Source organism: Callithrix jacchus, chromosome 6, assembly GCF_049354715.1.
Source record: "Callithrix jacchus isolate 240 chromosome 6, calJac240_pri, whole genome shotgun sequence".
NCBI lineage: Eukaryota > Metazoa > Chordata > Mammalia > Primates > Cebidae > Callithrix > Callithrix jacchus.
This window is the reverse complement of record NC_133507.1, coordinates 103,779,091-103,799,104: the sequence shown is the minus strand read 5'-3', so window position 1 is coordinate 103,799,104 and position 20,014 is coordinate 103,779,091. Positions and strand designations below refer to the sequence as shown.

Genomic DNA, 20,014 nt, shown 5'->3' with positions numbered 1-20,014 from the left:
CTCTAAGGCCTCATTACAAGCTGTGAGGTAATAATGTCCCTATATTCCAAATAGATGAAGTTCAGAAGGGTGGGTGACTTGCTCAAGGTCACCTAGCTGGCCAGCAGCAGGGAAGGCGTATGTGGCCCCAGGGCGTGCAACCACCTTACCCAGGTAAGTTGACACTCAGAGCTGATGCTGTTACACCTCAACAGAACTCAGCAAGTGGGTTGAGCTTTGCTGTTGTTTTTCTTAAAAAGCCTATATTTTGTTGAATAAATAATAATTCATTTTCATTGGTGGCAGAGGTAGCTTGATTGGTTTCTATTTTTCCATTAAGTGCCTCCTACTGCCACCTTAAAAGCAGAAGTTTTTGTCCATCGTTGGTGTCCTCCTGAGACACTGTCACCTTTTTGTCCCTTGTCAACCCCAAAAGTGTGCCCTGGAAACTGACCAGCCTGCCTCTGCCCATCCTTGCCTGCATCCTTCACGTATGGAACCTGCTGCCTCCAGGTGAACATTTAGGCAGAAGGAAGGGGACATCACCGGCCCAAGCTTTCCTGTGGCCGCTTGATGTGGCAGGGGACCTTTGTCCCAGAACTAGAGAGTCTGAAAATAAGTAGTTTCGAGATAGTAGAATGAGCAAGGGCAGAAATCTTCCCCTTTTGGGCCATAATCAGAAAAAAAAAAAACCAGGAAAAATGTGAGAGATAAAAAATACATAATTAGACTTGAAAAGGCAGGGCACTGTGGCTCATGTCTGTAATCTCAGCAGCTCAGGAGGCTAAGATGGGAGAATTGTTTGAGCCTGGGAGTGTGAGAGCAGCCTGGGCAACACAGCAAGGCCCTGTCTCTGCAAAAAATAATAATCATAAAAAGGTATGCATTGGACCCAGAAGTTAAAAGCAATGAACTCAATTAATAGCTGTCAAATTTTTGGTCTTGGCACCCTTTTGCTCTAAAATTATTCAGGACCCCAAAAAGCTTTTTTTACATGGGTTGTATCTACTGATATTTACAGTGTTAGAAGTTAAAACTGAGAAACTTAAAGAATTTTTATGTGAAAATAACAAAAACAAGCCCATTACAGCTCAAAATATTTATGTTAATGCAGGTAACATTTTTGTGAAAAATGACTATGTTTTTTTCACACATATGTGACTATATTGCACGTTTACAGGTAATGTGATTTCTTGAAAACACCATACCTCCTTAATGTGACTATGGAAATAATTTTGACTTTGTGGATTCCCAGAAATGGCCTCAGGGACTGACTCTCTGGACCACATTTTGAGGACCACTCCAAGTAGATCAATAATGACAAACATAAACTTATTTTTAACAATATTTTTAATTTAGTGTTTTAGCTTAGATTCCACCAAAAACCTGAGGCAAAGGGACTGCATTTGAGTCATATATTTGGGGCCATAAATCTAGGAATCAAGAGTTGGAGGACTGGGAACAGTTAAACAAGGAGGTAGGAAAAGCCCATCCAGCTATGTGTTAAGCTAGTGTTAAATCAATTTGATAGCCAGGCATGATGGCTCCTGCCTGTAATCCCAGCACTTTGGGAGACTGAGGCCGGTGTTCTGAGGGAGACCTGAGGTCAGGAGTTCAAGACCAGCCTGGCCAACATGATGAAACCCCATCTCTACTAAATGTATGAAAATAGCCAGGCGTGGTGGTGTACACCTGGTTTCCCAGCTACTCAGGAGGCTGAGGCAGGAGAATTACTTGAACCTAGGAGGCGGAGGTTGCAGTGAGCTGAGATCACGCCACTGTAGTCCAGCCTGAGCAACAAGAGGAAAACTCCATCTCAGAAACAACAACAACAAGCAGCTTGAAGCTTCCTCCTTACATACTTTAAGTTCAGCCTAAAGGTTTCTCTGTGCATAGTGAACTATAACCTACAGGGAAGTGTAAACAGACTGTATCCTACTTTTGTGTCAATCACTGAGTTTTGGACAACCAAAAGTGACCAACTCTTCAAACTGTGTTCAAATAAGGCAAATGACAAGCTGCAACCCATCCAGCTGTTTCTGAACCTCATGACTCTTTTCTGTGCATCACTTTCCTTTTTCCATCCCTAAATCTTCCACCAGAGTCTGTCTAAACCTGCTCTGGCTCAGGAGGCTGCTTTATTATCTAATTGTCCTTTGCTCAACTAAACTGTGTTAAATTTAATTTGGCTAAGGGTTGTTCTTTGAACACTGGCCATTGCTGTGGGCAGTCGGGACTCAATTTATGGGGAATCCCAGAGAAACCATGTAGAGTATACTTTAGATGGAGGGTCCAAGATCTTGGAAGGGTGGCATATTTATTCATTGGCTTCCTTCTCCTATCGGGCAAGGATTGCTCCAGGGAGGATTGACTCCCTGGCACTTTAAGATTTACCTGTATATCGGGATGCCTGGGGTGGAAAGAAAGACATACCTGGTGCAGCTGAAGTGAACCTGTCAGGCTACATTGAGGGGCAGCTGGTTGCCACAGCAATTCTTGTGCAAAAGGTGGGCTAAGAGTGTGAAATGGGGCCTAAAAGATGTCCAACACATTACGTGGGAAAACCAACTTGCAGAATAATATGTACAGCAAGAAATCATTTACGTTAATAATAAAACCACCAAACCTAATAGCAAGTGTTTTCCGAACACACACACACACACACACACACACACACACACACACACACATTAAAAAGTATTGGATTTACACACACCAAGTTTCGAGAGAAGAGGTACTGATTGGGAATGTGGGTCAAGTAAAAGAATGTTAGCTTTTTATGTTGTTTCCTAATCTTTCTTTATTTCCAAAGCTGTAAAAGCAGAAGATTAGAAACATAAGAGATTCACTGAAGTTAATTTATAGAGTTTGTTGGTTTATCCTTTTTCTTCATGGAGGACAGCATAGAGGGTCATGCCCAGGCCAAGCAAAGGGGCTCCAAGAAAATGGCTCATGGAGTGTGGGTACCTACATGTCTTAGTATGTTTGTGCCACTATAACAAAACACTTGATACTGGTAATTCATAAATAATGGAAAGTTATTTCTCACAGTTCTGGAGGCTGGAAGTCCAAGATCAAGGCACTGGCGGGTTTGTGTCTGGTGAGGGCTGCTTACTGCTTGTAAGATGGCACCCGTGCTGTATCGTCTGGAGGGGACAAATGCTGTGTCCTCACATGGTGGAAGGATGGAAGGTGGGGCTCAGCCACTCAAACCCTTTTATAAGGCACTAATCTATTCATGACTGCAGAGCCTTGTGGCCTCATTGCCTCCTAAGGGTCCCACCCCTCAATACTGTTGGCATTGGGGATTACATTTCTACATGAATTGTGGAGGGCACACAAACGTTCAAACCATAGCACTGATAGAGCAGCTGGCATCTATCCCTTAGCTGAATGCTAGTCCCCAGGGCACCAGAGTGACAGCCAGTGAGAAAATTGGGAGGCCAGGCGCAGTGGCTCACACCTGTAATCCCAGCATTTTGGGAGGCTGAGGCAGGTGGATCATCTGAGGTCAGAAGTTCCAGACCAGCCTGACCAACATGGTGAAAACTCATCTCTACTAAAAAAAAAAAATACAAAAATTAGCCAGGTATGGTGGCATGCACCTGTAGTCCCAGCTAGTTGGGAGGTTGAGACAGGAGAATTTGCTTGAACCTGGAAGGCAGAGGTTGCAGTGAGCTGAGATTGCACCACTGCACTACAGCCTGGGAGACAGAGCGAAACTCTGTCAAAAGAGAAAGAAAGAAAAAAGAAGGAAAGAAAAGAAAGAAAGAGAGAGAGAGAGAGAGAGAGAGAGAGAGAGAGAAAGAAAATTAGGGAAATAATGTGACAAGGGTCCCTGAGAGTGTGAGATGGGATTCAAGATGGGCTTTTGTTTTATAAAGAATTCTCGGCCAGGCGCGGTGGCTCACGCCTGTAATCTCAGCACTTTGGGGAGCCAAGGTGGGTGGATCACCTGAGGTCAGGAGTTCAAGACCAGCCTGGCCAACATGGTGAAATCCTGTCCTTAAAAATAACTAAATAAATAAATAAAGAATTCTCAAGGTAGGTGACTGATTTGGAGCATCTGTGAGGTCAACTGAGGAGGGAGAATATGAATTTTGGGGTGTTTTTGGGTAGAGACAGGATCTCTCTTGGTTGTCCAAGCTGGTCTCAAACACCTGGCCTCAAGCAGTTCTCCTGCTTCAGCCTCCCAAAGTGCTGGGATTACAGGCTTAAGCAAATGCACTTGAAATAACACAAAATAGACACATTGGTGTCTGTCCGCAGTTTCCAGCACAGAGTTCCCAAAATCCTTGTAAGGTTGACCCTTGAACAACACAGGGTTGAACTGCAAGGGTCAAATTATACTTGGGTAGTTTTCACTAAATATACTAGATTTTTTTTTTTTGAGATTTGTGACAATTTGAAAAACTTAGTTACAGGTTACAGTGAGCTATGATCAGGCCACTGCCCCATGCAGCCCAGAAATATCAAAAGCAGCAACAAAAAGTTAGATATGTCATGAATGCATAATATACATATAGGTACTAGTTTAGCTACTAGTCTATTTCATCATTTACTACTATGAAATATACACAAATCTATTATAAAAAGTTAAAATGTATCAAAACTTATGCACACAAACAGATTATGCATGGGACCATTTGTAGTTGAGAGAAATGTAAACAAATGTAAAGATGGCGTATTCAATCATAACTGCGTAAAACTCACTGTGTAAGTACTGTAGCACTGTAATATTTTTGTAGCTACCTCCTGTTGCTATTGTGGTCAGCTCAAGTGTTGTGAGTATCTGGTTAAAACACCATGAGAGGCTGACCATCTCCACGTGAGCAATAGATTGCATATTGAAGTAAAAACAATGATCTCTCTCAGTTCTCATTTATTTTCGTGGTGTTTACTGCAATACTGTAAACCTTGAATAACATCATGGAAGCCATACGAAGTGCCATAGTGATGCTGGAAGAGCTCCCAAGGAGTAAAGTCATGTCATTGCAGGAAGAAGTTGAATTGCTCGATATGTATCATAGACTAAGGTTTGCAGCTGAGGTTGCCTGAGTTTCAGACGGATTATTCATCTTGTAAACACATGGTATAAACTTATGGCATTGATAAATACCGTAGAGCACTATAAATGTGTTTTCTCTTATGATTTTCTTAATAATGTTTTCTTTTCTCTAGCTTACTTTATTGTAAGAATGCAGTATATAAAACATATATGATGTATCTGTTAATCAACTGTTTATGTTATCCATAAGAATTCTGGTCATCAGTAGGCTAGTAGTTAAGTCTTTGGGGAGTCAAAGTTATACACAAATTTTCAACTGTGTTCGAGGCAGGAGTTGGGCCATTGTTGGCACTCCTAACCCTTGCATTGTTCAAGGCTTAATTGTAATTTCCTGAATGATAGAAGTGTGAGGAGAATCTTTTGTTCCAATGTTTAGTCTGTCCTTATCCTGAGATAGCGCTCCTAATATTCTTGTAGATAGAGGTGCTAGGAGAACCTTTTGTTCTAATATTTAGTTTTTGTTCTGACACAGAGCTCCCAAAGCCCTTGGAATTTCCTGGGTGATAGGAGAATCTATTATTCTAGTGAGGCAACTCATGGTGGGCTTCTGGATGGGGCTTATCAACAGAAAGACCAAGCCATGATTGGAAGCTTAGAGCTTTCAGCCCCATGCCTCATTCTCTGGAGAGGAGAAAGGGGCTGGAAATGAAGTTAAAGATCAATCATGCCTGTGTGATGAAGCCTCTGTAAAAATCCCTGAGCTAGACGTCTGTAATCCCAGCCCTTTGGGAGACCGAGGCAGGTGGATCACCTATGATCAGGAGTTTGAGAACAGCCTGGCAAGCATGGTGAAACCCTGTCTCTACTAAAAACAGAAAAATTAGCCGGGCGTGGTGGTGAGTGCCTGTAATCTCAGCTTCTCAGAAGGCTGAGGCATAAGAATTGCTTGAACCCTAGACGTAGAGATTGCAGTGAACAGAGATCGTACCACTGCACTCCAGCCTCGGTGACAGAGTGAGACCCTGTCTCAAAAAAAGAAAAAAAAAAAAAAAAAAAGAAAAGAAAGCTGAGCTACATGCGAGGTTCAGAGAGCTTTCAGGTTGGAGAACACATCTGCTTTCTGGGAGGGTGGTGCACTTCAACACCACAGGGAGAAGCCGCTGGCCCTCTAGACCTTACCCTACGTATCTCCTCATCTTGTGTTTATCTGTATTCTTTATTACATCTTTTATTAATATACCAGTAAACACAAATAAAGCATTTCCCTGAGTTTTATGAGCTGCTTTAGCAGATTAATCTCATCCAACGAGGGGGTTGAGGGAGCCCCAATATGTAGTCGATGGGTCAAAGCACAGACACAACCTGCACTTGAGACTGGCATCTGAAGAGGGCCAGTCTCATGGGACTGAGCCATCAACCTGTGGGATCTGATGCTATCTCCAGGTAGACAGGACCAGAACTGAATTGAATTAGCAGACCCCCAGCTGGTGTCCACGACAGAGTTGCTTAGTATGTGAGAACATATCTGGTGTTAGTTTCGCGTTGAGCAGTGTGTGAGAGCAGGCAAAACGCCTTGATTTTTTCCTATTACAGGGTCCATTGTGGGAAGCTGCTTCTCCACTCTTAGGCAAGGCAAAGATGCACAAGTTTCTTAGGAGCAAGTGAACCTCCCGGGAGTTGGGCTTTCAGGTATCTTGAAAGAAGCCCACTCAGGAGACCCACCTGCTGGGTAGGAGAGGTTCCCCAGGGAAAGGCCAGCAGGGAGGGGTGAACCACTGGGGACCAGAGAGGGCATGCCACAAAAGACCAGTCAGAGAGTGCATAGTCACATCAAGGAATTCTCTGTGGAGTGCAGAGATCGTCTTGGGGAGGGGGCTCCTCAAAACCCACCCTGGAGACCAAGATAGAATGGATATGTGTGATGGATCCCCCATGTCCAGTCCTCTAAGACTTTGCCCCATCCTCTAATCCACTCTTCCCCACCCCGAACTTGGATGGAAGGTTGCAGCAAAAGAGTGAAAGAACAGACTCGCCCCTCTTCCTAACCACTGGGTGGGCACTGAACTGAGGAGGAATGTGGCTCTTGTGAGACTGAGTTTTGATTGAGACAAATCTGAACCTCTCATGCTTGAAAATGTGACCACAGTTATGACATAGCTCAAAGTGACTGAAAAGTTATGGGACAGCCCCAGCTGTCATCCAGGGGTTGGAAGAGGAGAGCTAACTGACCAGCACTGAAAAACAGTGATGGGGCAGTGATGGGAGAAAAACAAAAAGGAAGCCATGTATGTGCCATGAAGTTCTGCCCATCTAGTAAATCAGTTGCTTTTTTTTTTTGAGACACAGTCTCCCTGCAGCCTCAACCTCCAGGGCTTAGGTGATCCTCCCACTTCAGCATCTCCAGTAGCTGGGACCACAGCACATGCCACTGCACCTGGCTAATTTTTTGTAGAGATGGGATCTCACTGTGTTGCCCAGGCTGATGTCGAGCTCTTGGGCGTGAGCTGGTCCTCCCACTTCAGTCTCTCAAAATGCTGGAATGACAGGTATGAGTCACCATGCCTGGCCATATTTTAAATACATATCCTTATGTATTTAAAAGTATGTATATATAGGAAAATCTAGAGACAGATATGTGCAAGTGCTCCTGTGGTGAACAGACTGTTGATTACCTATAACCTCGAACCACCTTCTACGCTTCCTACAAGAATCTGAATGGTGTTCAGGTTACCACCCAGCTCTGAGGTCACCTTGACTGGGAAAGGCGGGTTAGTCTAAGCCAGGAGTTCTTGAAAGGGACAGCACCGTTCCCTAAATGTGTTCCGGAAATTGGTGGGGCTTTGACACTTTGTGGGGAGGGCCCTTGCTATCATCTTTCAATAAACAGGGTCTAGGAAGGCTAAATACCTTACAATGTGTGAGACGGTTTTTCCTAAGAGGAAATGGCCCCATATCCCACATGACTTTCTGATGTTTCATCTACTTTTATGTAGATGAAAATCATTTTTAAGTCTAAAACTTCCATTTGCTGTATAAGCTCCGAGTGTCTTTTTGCATGTTTTAAAATATGCTCTGAATTTCCTAGGAATTATCCTACCGTATAAATCAAGGGAAAGTGGCACTGCATTTTGTTTGAAACTTTACCTAGAGTTGTTCACCATTTTGGAAAATCATGCAGTCAGTGCAATGGCCTCATGTTGGGTGAGTCATCTCCAGCGTCTGTCTATGTGTATGGTGGTGCAACCTTGGCATTTCCATGGGCAGCGGCAAGCATCTCACCACTTCATTATGTTCTGTAGAAGCTGCTGCCTGAGCCTTTGCTTATTGTAAGACATGTTCTTTTGTCTTGGATTACTTTTACTTTCTGCTTTATATTACAGCTGAGGCATCATTTTGATTCTTTTGTGAAATGTGTATTTGTCGGTACATTCTGTTATCTTCGAATTTTGTTTCTGAATTGAGGGTAGGTGGTTACAAGAATACAGTCATTGTTTTCAAGAGGGGTAGTTGGTCTGATAGCATTGAAGGGCTCTGCTTGCCCCAAGACATCCAAAGGGGTCCCTTTTCCTTGCCAGTGATTGGCTCAGGCAGGGACATGTGACGTCAATCTGGCCAGTGGGCTAAGTCTGCAGGAGGGCTTTGGGGAAAAGATTTTTCTGCTAAAAATTGGAAGGAAGAGGTGGCTTCGTTCTGCCTCTGGGCACTGTCTTATTTTGATCATGTGCCTGACTCTTGCAGCAATGAGGTTAGGAAGCCCAAGGACAAAGTTCGCAAGCCGAAGGGTAGAAGGGAACCGGGCACTGGGCATATTGTTGAGCTGCTAAATAAACAACCCTAGTGTCACCCTCATTTGCATTTAATCTACATGTAAATCAGTAGATCTGAGTAATTCAGAGAGGTGGGATTATAACTGAGTGTCAGTCATTTTGTTTTTATTGTTAAAATTTGCCTCTTCAGACAAAACAGACAAAACCAAAATCCTTTCTAAAGGAAAAAAGTAATAATGGACGCGACAGAAAATTAAAACACTACGAAATATGTTTGTAATGAAGTCGGTCAACTTCTACCAGTCGCCAATCTGTTTCCCGGAGGCAACAAATGTTACTAGTTCCTTGTGAGTTCTTCCAGAAATAGTCTATGCATACACGTGCATATGGATATATTACATACATACATATGTACTCACGTGAGCGCACATACAAATGCTTCATTTTCAAATGTACCATTATATATCGTGGGTTCTTCCTTGCTTTTCTTTTTTTTTTTCTTGTCAAGTGAGTATAGAGTTAGGAAGATAAATCTGTCCTATATAAAGAATAATTAGAGGCCAGGTGCGCGGTGGCTCACTCCTGTAATCCCAGCAGCCTGGAGGCTGAGGCAGGCAGATTACCTGAGGTCAGGCGTTCGCAACCAGCCTGGCCAACATGGTGAAACCCTGTCTCTACTAAAAATAAAAAATTTGGCCTGATGTGGTGGCGCCTGTAATCCCAGCCACTTGGGAGGCTGAGGCAGGAGAACTGCTTGAACCCAGGAGGCAGAGATTGCAGTGAGCTGAGCACTCCAACCTGGGTGACAGAGTGAGACTCTATATAAAAAAAAAGAAAAGAAAAGAATAATTAGAGAAGTCATCTTCTTGGTATGATAAAGTAGAAAATTCACTGTATAAATAATTATTTTCAACCCATTTTGACCTTTGTTTATTTTCTTATTATAGTTTTACTTTTAAAACCTAAGTGTGGAACACTCAAGAAATGTGTGTGACCTGGTGCCTGAGAGAGGGCACCTCAGTTGCCAAACAACAGGTATAGTACAATCTCCCTTTCAAAACTTATTGCACCAAATATTAATGTACTTTAAAGAACACACACCAGGCTGGGTGTGGTGGCTCATGCCTATAATCCCAGCACTTTGGAAGGCTGTGGTGGGCGGATCATGTGGTCAAGAGATCGAGACCATCCTGGCCAACATGGTAAAACCCTGTCTCTACTAAAAATACAAAAATTAGCTTGTGTGGTAGCATGCACCTGTAGTCCCAGCTATTCGGGAGGCTGAGGCAGGAGGATCTCTTGAATCTGGAAGGTGGAGGTTGCAGTGAGCTGAGATTGTACCACTGCACTCCAGCCTGGCAACAGAGCAAGACTCCGTCTCAAAGAAAAAAAGAAAAAAAGAATACACACGAAATTATCATTTAAACATTTTTTTTCATTCCTCTTTTTAAAATTTCCAGTTCTTTTTTCTATTAGAAACTGGGCCTCACAGTGTTGCTTAGGTTGGTCTTGACCTCCTGTCCTCAAGGGATCCTCCCACCTTAGCCTCTCTAAGTGCCAGGATTACAGGCCTGAGCCACCGCTCCTGAGACAAAAGTTATTAACGATGATCCCCACTGAGGCTTGTAAGGGGAAGAAGTATTTGGGGGAACATTTAACGCCATACCCTGTGTCTTATTTAAACATTTCGGAAACAAATATGTATTAATTTTATGATATCTACTGATATCATTCTGGGGGATGAAAGACAAGCCATTTGTTGGTCTTTTCCCTAGAGTGCAGAATACTGAGTGACCGGATGTGCGTGGGAGCTGTGGGTGTAACACAAGCGTGTGTAAGTGTGTGTCACAGGGAGCTGGGTGGGTGGTTGTTAATTCTACTCCTGCGTGAGTGGCTCCCCCAGTGCCCTCTTGTCTCCTTTCTTCCCCTCGGTGCTTTCCTCTTGAGCTCCCTTCCTCTTTGCAGTCTTTCTCTTGTAGATAGTAAGTGACAGAGGTGACAGGTTGGAGGGGGATGGTGAGTCTTAGCCCATTCAGGGCTCTGCTGCCTACTTCCAGCTCTGGGCAGATAGGAACATGGCCGCAAGAGGCACATGGAAATTCCACAGAGTGCCCTCGCCATCCCTGGCCAGCTCCCAGAGCCACAAAGGAGGTCCTGGCTGCTCTGCTGAGTGCCCAGGCTCCCGGCTTGCAGTGCGTATACTCCAGAGCACCTGCTGCCATGGAGGCTGTGTCCAGAGCCTGGGCTCTGGGTAACTGCTGTGGACGGTCCACTTCCCTGGGGCAGGGCAGGAGCAGCGCCCGGCCCAGCCAATGCAGGGCCAAAGCCCTCAAGATTTGCTACGTTGAGCATTGAGCTCAGAGCTGACAGATGGAGTCAGATGGGCAAACTAATTATATTTTTCATTTTTTTTTTCTTGGACATTTGTGAGTCTGCAGGAGCTTAATTTATGTATTAATTACACCTCAGAGCTAAATGAGGGGGCTGGAGTGCCTTCACCAGCCTTTGCATTTTATTAGGAAACATTGCACACACACTTGCCTTCCCAAGGAAACAGCTACTAAAGCTTCCCTCCCAGGAGCTCTGTGGGCTTGGAGGAAACAGAACTCTTCAGCCACTTAGGTGGGGGCTCAGGTGGAACACTTCAGGCTAGGCTTCAGTTCAGCTTGTGGTCTGACATTAGAACCTTCAGATTTATCTTGCACCCCTCACCCACAGCAGCTAAAGGGAAGCAGTCCCCTCACTGCACCCCCAAAGCCCAGCCCCCTCAACTGCTGCTTGAGCTTCCCCTGATCAGCTGTGGCGTGGTTGTGTTGCATTGAGCTGCTGTGTCCAGGCCTAAGTCCAGCAGCAAGGAAGGGAGTGACTCCCAGTTGAGTCCCCCATCTGTGAGCCAGGAAACTGAGGACAGGCCTCACTCAGGTAGGTGGATGGAGAGAAGGTCTGGCTTTCTCTCTTGAGCCTGGACCTGGCGGGGTCTGGTAGTTTTGGTGTGGAACTCGGCCAGTGCCCAGGATGCTGGGTGGGCCAGGCAGGACCTTTGCAAAGGCTAAGAAGTTGGTGGGAAGAAAGCCACTCTGTGTGAGCCAGACCCTAGAACCTAGGGCTCCTTAATCCCGGTTTTCTTGTCCTCTAGTTCTTTATGAAATCTTGTCAACTGCTGTGCTGCTGGTCTGTGTTGTAGGGGTGGGAAAGGGGAGAAAGTATCTGCTGTCTATTGTTTGGCCAGTTTTCCTGAGGGAAGCATCACCCAAGGCCTCAGGCTGGGGGTTGTTGCTGTTGGAAACAGATGCTTGGTGCCACAAAGAAAAATTAGCACTGAGACAAAGGATCTCTCAGCAAGGCAATTTTTACTTCCTGCAGGAAGGTACCTTTGCCAGCCATCTTGACATGAGAGTATAGCGAATACAGGAAAAGCAGACATATTTATCCCTTATGCATTTCGGGTTGTCCTTACTGCTGTGTCTGATCTCCATTGCTTGGAGCCAGACCTCACAATTTAAATTAAAACCTAATTGGTCAATAACTTAAAACTTTCCTAAACAGGTAAAAGCAATGGAGAAGTCTACATAAGGAAGGGGCATGGGCTGTGAGCTGGGACATGCCTGTGAGCACGTCTAGCACAGATATCTTGGTTAAAGTAAAGAATATACCATGTGTCTGTAAGCATGTCTAACAGCTACTCAGGATGGGCTTCACAGAGAGTTATTAGCAAAAAGCAAGAAGGATTTATTCTTTAACAAGAAAGAAAACGTTGAAGAGAAACTTTTCTACTTCCCACATTGCTATCATGGTGATCACCAGAGGAAAGGATGGGGGGAAGGCCTTGGGGTGGGGCAGCACCCTCCCCTCCCTGAGCAGGCCTGAGAGTCCATATCTAAAGGAAGCACTTCTTTAAAAGGGCTCGGAAAAGGCCCCCGGTCTCTCTAGTGCCTAAAGGCTGGCAGACAGCTGCCTGGCAACAGTGGCCATCTAACTGGTATGCTGGCCACTGGGCTGATGGTGGGCCTTCCTTCTGCACCCGGTTGGAAGGGTCATTACAGTGTAAGCCTGCCTTGCACAGCAGGTGGAGGCTGGTCAACATTGTCACACTGAGAAGTGACTCACAGTGGTGAGTTCAGGGGAGTGTTGATATTTGTGAGCACCTTGGGAAAGAGGAAAGAACACGGGCACATCCACTGAATGTGATCCTTCTCGGGGCAGGTATTTTTGCCTGCTTTGTTCACTATTCTTTTTTTTCTTTGACACGGAGTTTTGATCTTGTTGCCCAGGCTAGAGTGCAGTGGGACGATCTCAGCTCACTGCAACCTCCGCCTTCTGGGTTCAAGCGATGCTCCTGCCTCAGCCTCCTGAGTAGCTGGGATTATAGGCACCTGCTGCCACACCCAGTAAGTTTTTGTATTTTTAGCAGAGACAGGGTTTCACCATGTTGGCCACACTGGTCTCGAACTCCTGACCTCAGGGGACCTGCCCACCTCAGCTTCCCAGGGTGCTGGGATTACGGGAGTGAGCCACCACCCCAGCCTGTTCACTTTATTCTGAGAACCCAACACCCGACACATAGCAGGTGGTCGTAATGAGCCAGTAGGAGGTGATCTGAGGAAAGCTGGCTATCCCAAGTCATCTTTGGGGCAAAGCTGACAGACAGGTGACCAGTGAGTCTCAGGGGTGTCTTAGCATATTTTGTGATTCTGTAACAGAGTCCTGCAGGCTGAGTCATTTATGAAAAAATAAGTTCATTTGTCTCATGGTTCTGGAGGTCGGGAAGTCCATGACTGGAGGGCCATATCTGGTGGAGCCTGACATGAGGGGAAGGGAGAAAGGGGAGGGGGCCACATTCAATTTTATAACATGCCCACTCTCATGATAATGAGCCCACTCCTCTGATGAGGACAAATCCATTCGAGAGGGCAAAGCCCTCATGACCTAAGTACCTCTTAATGGTCCCCCCTCTCAACACTGTTACACTGGGGGTCTTTGGGAGACTCCTTCAAACCGTAGCAAAGACACTTTTGTGCCTGTCCAAAGTCACATAGCTCATTAGAGGCTAGGTAGGGCCAGAGTCTCAGGTAGGAATAATAGCCAAACTACCATTCATGCCCTAACCAATCTGTGTTGTGAGGGCCCTGAGGCTAGCATGTTCATGGCTGCAGCCTCCAACCAGCTGAGCTAATTGACAAGAAATCTGCTCTGCCTGGTGCTGTGGGAGATGCTCAGATTTTCTGTGCTCCTAAGATGACCCAAAGGATGGACATGCTTGTTAGTGGGATTCCATCCCCTCGGTGAAGTTTTTGGTTCTTGCTTTTAATAATGGAGCAAGAGAAGCCAGTGGGAAGTCTGGTGACAAGGGAATGACCACCACGTGGGCACTGGCAGGCTTGGGGTGAGGGGCTCAGCTTCCTGGTGTAGCCCACGGCAAGCTCACTCTGCGAGGGGCTTGGAGTCTTGTGGATTTCATTCCTGCCGTTCCATCTGCTGTGCCTGCTACCGGCTGCCTTGCCAGCCTGTCTGTGCAGGAAGAGTGTGGAAATAAGTTAGAACCCTTGCACAGGGAGGCTCTTTTGTGTTCACCTAGTCATCAGCCCTCCTTGTATCTACTTGACTGAAGTCCAAAAGCCCAGCCAGATGTTACCGTGGGGCCAGGCAGGAGTTCATGCTGCTGGATTCATCCTGGAATCAGGTATTTGATCAGTTTCCACCTGGGGCAGGAGAAGGAGCCAGCTGTTGCCCTCTCAGGAAGCAGTGGGTCCTGATGCGCTTCCCTGGAGGGCCCTTGGCTTGCAGGCACCTGGTATCTCCCATCATCTCTCTGGAGCCTCAGGCCAGCCTTCCCAAGATGGCTAAGATGGGATGCAGGGAGCCTGAGTGATCTTCCCGGAGAGGCGGCCAGCATGCTTGACAGTTAGCGCTCTGGATCGAGGCTGTCCGCATGCATTTGTCTCGTCCTTTCGTATTCAGCCAGCCCTGAGACAAGACTAACCTTTCCTGACAGAATCAGTTCAGTCTTGTCCTCTGAGCAGGACCCGGGGTGGGCAGGGGATAGGCTGGGGCCAGCTGGGCTCTCTGGCCATTGCTGGCTGGTGGAGGACACATGGGGAGCCCTGACGGGCCAAGCAGAAGGGTCCAGCCCAGAGGACAGAGCAGGAGAGGGAGATGTGGGGGCAGAGAGTGGTTGCAACCTCTGCAGCTTCTCCCAACCCAAAAGCCAAAGTAGGGAGGGGATCAGGCAGAGGGGCCTTGCTTAATTTCCTCCATCGTCATCCTTATCCCTATTCCGAGGCCCAATTTTCTCAGTTTTCCCAAAACTCAGGCCCACAGTTTTGGGAATCAGACCAGCCTGAGTTTGAATCCTGGGTACAGGCAGCAGAGGGAAGGGGTCACCTGGCCCCTGGAGAGCACACGTAAGTACAGAGTCTCTGCCACAAGTCTGCCCTGCTCACTCCAAATAGGCCTGCCCTTGGGCAGAATGCTCTCCCATCTCCATTTGAATGATGCCTGAAGGCCCCCATCTGTGGCCCACCGCCCCTGTAAACTTTGCCCTCCCCAGCCAACCAAGGAATTGGGCATTCACAATGCTTATGAAAGCTCAGGGAGGAACCTCAGACTAGGGTGCCACTTGGGGGTGACTTGGAGTGTGAGCATAGGTCTGGAGTGGGAGTAGGGGGTGGGTTCCCACTGCCAAAGAGGAGAAGGCTGTTCAGGAAAGGGAGGCAGGTTTGTGTCTCACTAGGCCGGGGAAAGGGGCCTAAAGGGCCAAGGACGACTCACTACTGGGTCTCCTGGGATGACAGGGCCAGGGCCAGGCAGCTGAGATGGGAGCAGAGTATGTGTCAGGAGCCAGGGCCAGCTGTTTCCCCTGCTCCTCACCCCACATCGTCACAGGGCCAAATCAACTAGGGAGGTGGGTGAGGGCCAAAGCTCTGCTTTGAGCCATTGGAAGCAGGGGAGACCTCCTGGGGTGCACAGAGAGCCCGGAGCATTTCTGAGGGATTACAAAAAAGGGGGTGGAATCCACCCTACTCCTGGAAGGATCAGAAAACAGAGGAGATGCACATTCCGGGCCTAAAGTATTATAAAATACTATTCCCTTCACCCCCACCCACAAAGTAGCAAGCATTTTTGAATACTTGCCATGGACAGGCACGAATGTACACGCATGTGTGATCATGTGTGCTCCAGCCTGCAAGCAAGCAGAATAGGAACAAGAGAGCCAGTGCAAGTAGCGCATTTGGGAGTGGAGACGCCGGAAGGGGCACGTCACAGGTGAGCAACGGGTGTCACCGAGCGTCCCCCTCAAAGGAGCAGGGTGCTGGAGTATTTACGCATCAGTTCCCGTGGCCACTGGTGAATGGCTGCTCCAGCAAGTCAGTGATTCCAGGGCTCTTCAGCCTCCAGTGCAAAGAAGCCAAGCGCAGAGCAGGCTCTGGCAGCTGGGCCGTTTCTGCATCTTGGGCACAGAGGTGCAGATGCTGGTGGTTTGAAGGGTGGTCCCTGTGTGCCGAGATGATGGGGGCACACGATACCTGCTGCAGCAGTGTGAGTCCCACTGCCCAGATGAGAAAATTGAGGCTCACAGAGGGCTCTTGCCCAAGGTCCCCAGCTGGTGGTGGCTGTGCTGGGATCTGCCTCTGAGGCACATGTACTTTTTACTCTGACCCCAGCACATTCTGACTCTTTCTAAGATGGGGTGCTCCTGGGGTCAAGGACTGTACCTCCTCCCCGGCCCAGGCCAATGTGTCAGGTAGGAGGTTGGTGTTCAGTGAGCGGCAGATAGAAAGAATATTTCTGGCCCCTAATATCAGATTGCAAACAGATAGGCCTCATTAGTGCCATTGAAGTGGGCCTGAAAGAAAAAGTGAGAATCAGATTCTGTTTTAAATATACCAGCAGCTCACTGTTAAAGGGCTGGGACTGCTACTTTTTGTTTTAAAACGAGCTGTGTCTTCCATCTCTGTTATGGGCTGAATTGGGTCCTGTCTTCCAAATTCATATGTTGAAGTCCTCACCCTCAGTACCTCGGAATGTGACTGATTTGGAGATGGAGCCTTTAAAGAGATAATTAAGGGAAGATGAAGTCATACGGGTGGCCAGTAATCCACTGTGACTGGTGTTCTTATAAGAAGAGGTGATTAGGACGTGGCCACACGCACAGGGATGACCATGTGAAGACACGGGGAGAAGAGGGGTGGCTGCACGCTCAGGAGAGGGGCCTCAGGAGAAACCCCCTGTCAGCCAGTGCCTTGATCTCAGACTTCCAGCCTCCAGAGCTGGGGGTGAAGAAATGTCTGTTGTTTGAGCCACCCAGACTGTGGCATTTGTTGCAATAGCCCTAACAAACTAACACAATCTGCTGCACTATCCCAGGTGGACACACAGTGTTTGCACCTGAAGGTATCTCTCCCACCCTCTGGTTTTACAGGGGACAACAGATCCAGAGAGGGGACCTAACACACTTAATGCATGGAGAGGTAGGGCCAGCACGGGGACCAAGCTTTTTATAACCCGGGTGCGCTTAAAGCTGGGGGCACCTGCCTCACTACCTTTTGGCCAGCACTGCCTGTTCCCATCAGTGCTCTTGGTTCCTACCCGGAGGAGGAGGCTTGGCACCGGGCTCAGTTTTCTAGGCTATGGGCTGGAGAAATGCAGCTGCAAGAAGTTGCTCAAGGCACTGTCCCTCCAGAGCCGGAGGATCTTGGGTTAGGAGAGGAGCTGAAGAAGGTGGTCCAGGCTTATCACATAGACTGACTGACTCTCTTCCAGGCCTCAGTCTTATCATCCATCAAATGGAGATCATGATGTCTATAATTCAAGCTATGGTGGCAATGTTCCCTCCTTGTGATGACTTACGATGGCTGTGGAAGACTTGCTTCTACATATACAGAGAGACTTCCGTGAAATGCAGCAAAAAGTGTGGGGGCTCCACATAGAACTGCGTTCAAATACCAGTTATGGTACTTAACTGCTGTGTGACCTTCAGGAAGTTGCTTAACCTCTCTGAGCTTCAGTTTCCTCATCTGTCAAATGGGACTAATCACTTAAGTCTGGAATGGTTGTTATGAGGATTACATCAGATAACTCAGGCCTGCATATGTGCCTCGAAACCTTCTCACCTGCTCTCCTTTGCACTGTCAAACTGCTATGATTTTGTAGAAAGGTGTGGAATTTAATCTCTGCTCTGCCCCCCTCTGGGAGGTGATCTGCTGGGGTGAGGGTCCTCATGCTGACAATGGGCCTGTGCTTAGTGTGGGTGGTAGTTCCGTGCTCATTCCCTCTGGTCCTGGAGCACTTCTGTTACTGGTGCGCTCCGATCCTTTCTGCCTGAAGGCCTCTTTATGAGTCATGTAAATGGGAACCTGGCAGGGGTTCTTTAGAACAAACATTTCCACTGTCTTTAGAGGATCTGACTCTCCGGTTTCCCAATTAATGAGGGCCCAGGTTGACCCAGGATTTGATAGAAGCTCGCTCCCACTTTCAGGTTTGCCGAGAGACTCACATGTTCTTCCTCATCCCCACTTTATTTCTACCAACCAGAAATATTACCCCTCCTCCCTCTGCCCTTCTGGATTTTACCAGCCCAGGGGTTCAAGAGCCCTCCTCCTTAATAATTTCATGTGTTGGCATGTGGTTTTCTGAGGCCCAGAAATCCCTTCCTTTCTTTATCCTCTGGTTCATACAACTAAGATCAGACGGGCTTTTTCTCCAGGAACCCTTCCCTGGCCTTTCCAGAAAAAAGGAACCCCTGCTGCTGCGGTCTGCACTAGAGGCATCTGAGAAAGGATTAACAGTAATAACTGCCCATGGCCACCAGGGGGCATGCTACCCAGGACAGCTCAAGGGCTGTGCAAGACAGGGCTTCTGTTCAGTCAGAACCCCAAGCAGGAAGTGACATTGCAGTGGTGTACCTGGAACCCTGGACTATGGGACAGCAGTCAGAAGTCAGTAGGCACTGTCCCAGGCAGAGAAGGGATGCAGCCCCACCAGCGTCTGCAGTTGTTCACAGAGTACCGAGTGTCTCGCTTCCCTGAGGAGGGGCAGAAGCAGAAATGCAGCCGGTCAGGAGCTGGTCCAGATTTATCAGCAGAGAGGGAGGTTTAAAGCACAGCTTGCTTCTTCATAGAGTCCCCATCCCAGGGGGTTTTGATAGGGTGAAGCCTACCTGCAATTAGAATCAGATTCTGGCCCAGAGTGGGCTAGAGCAGCCCAGCGGACCCCCTCCCCAAGTCCTCTCCCAAGGATGCTCCTGGTTCCTGTGGTGACATGTCTGGTCACCTCACCTGACATGTACTTTATTTTTTTGAGACACAGTCTTACTTTGTCGTCCAGGCAGTAGTGCAGTGGCATGATCTCAACTCACTGCAACCTCCGACTCCAGGGTTCAAGCAATTCTCCTGCCTCAGCCTCCTGAGTAGTTGGGATTACAGGCATGCACCACCACACCTGGCTAATTTTTGTATTTTTAGTACAGACGGAGTTTCACTATGTTGGCCAGGCTGGTCATGAACTCCTGACCTCAAGTGATGCCCAACTCGGCCTCCCGAAGTGTTGGGATTACAGGTGTGAGGCACTGCGCCTGACCCACCTGATGTGTACTTCTGAGGGGCCTTTGTCCCCTTACTTGACTGCTACTTCCACCAGGTGGGAGCCCTTCAAGAGCACTGGCCATGTCTTGTTCACCCTGGCATCCCCAGTGAGGCCTGGTTCAAGTGAATGACATGTAAATGGCACTTTGAGGCTTTCAGGCTCACTGAGTTTCCTGTGGACATGGCATTCTTTGTGTGTGCCTGTACCACGTGCTCCTGGCACACTGGAGAGGCTCACATGCCCCAAATAAGAGTGGTGAGTTGGGGCAGAGCCTGGCCAAAGCTCTGAATGAGAGATGAGGCAGGCCTCATTGAGCACTGGGGAAATCGATGGCAGAGACCACATTGACCCCCCTACTCTCTCCTTCCCCTTCCCCTACATGAAACTCCCAGGACCTTGCTGTCCTGTCCTTGGGTGACTTGAGGGCTGGTCTTAGGTGCCGACTTGACTGAGCTACAATCCCCAGTTATTCCATTAACACTAATCTGGGAGTTGCTGTGGTGGTATCTTGTAGATGTGTCTCTTGTAGATGTGTATCATAGTCCGTTTTCTGTTGCTATAACTGAATACCTGAGACTGGGCAATTTATAAAGAAAAGAAATTTATTCTTAGAGTTCTGGAGGTTGGGAAGTCCAAGGATGGGGGTGCCATCTGATGAAAGCCTTCTTGCTAATGGTCA

General features: G+C 47.5%; 1 long non-coding RNA gene across 2 annotated transcripts in view; it reads left to right on the top strand.

Annotated features, from left to right (window-relative positions):
* Nucleotides 1–75: 75 nt before the first annotated feature.
* LOC118154619 (uncharacterized) overlaps nucleotides 76–20,014 on the top strand; it is a 29,285-nt gene continuing 9,346 nt past the window's right edge. Inside the window, exons 1-2 of one of the 2 annotated variants that reach the window (XR_004744725.3) lie at nucleotides 76–153; nucleotides 9,702–9,789. This is a non-coding gene — a long non-coding RNA (uncharacterized LOC118154619). Of the gene's footprint in view, nucleotides 154–7,629; nucleotides 8,189–9,701; nucleotides 9,790–20,014 lie in introns of those variants that run through there. The other variant, XR_004744726.3, reaches the window with a different exon arrangement.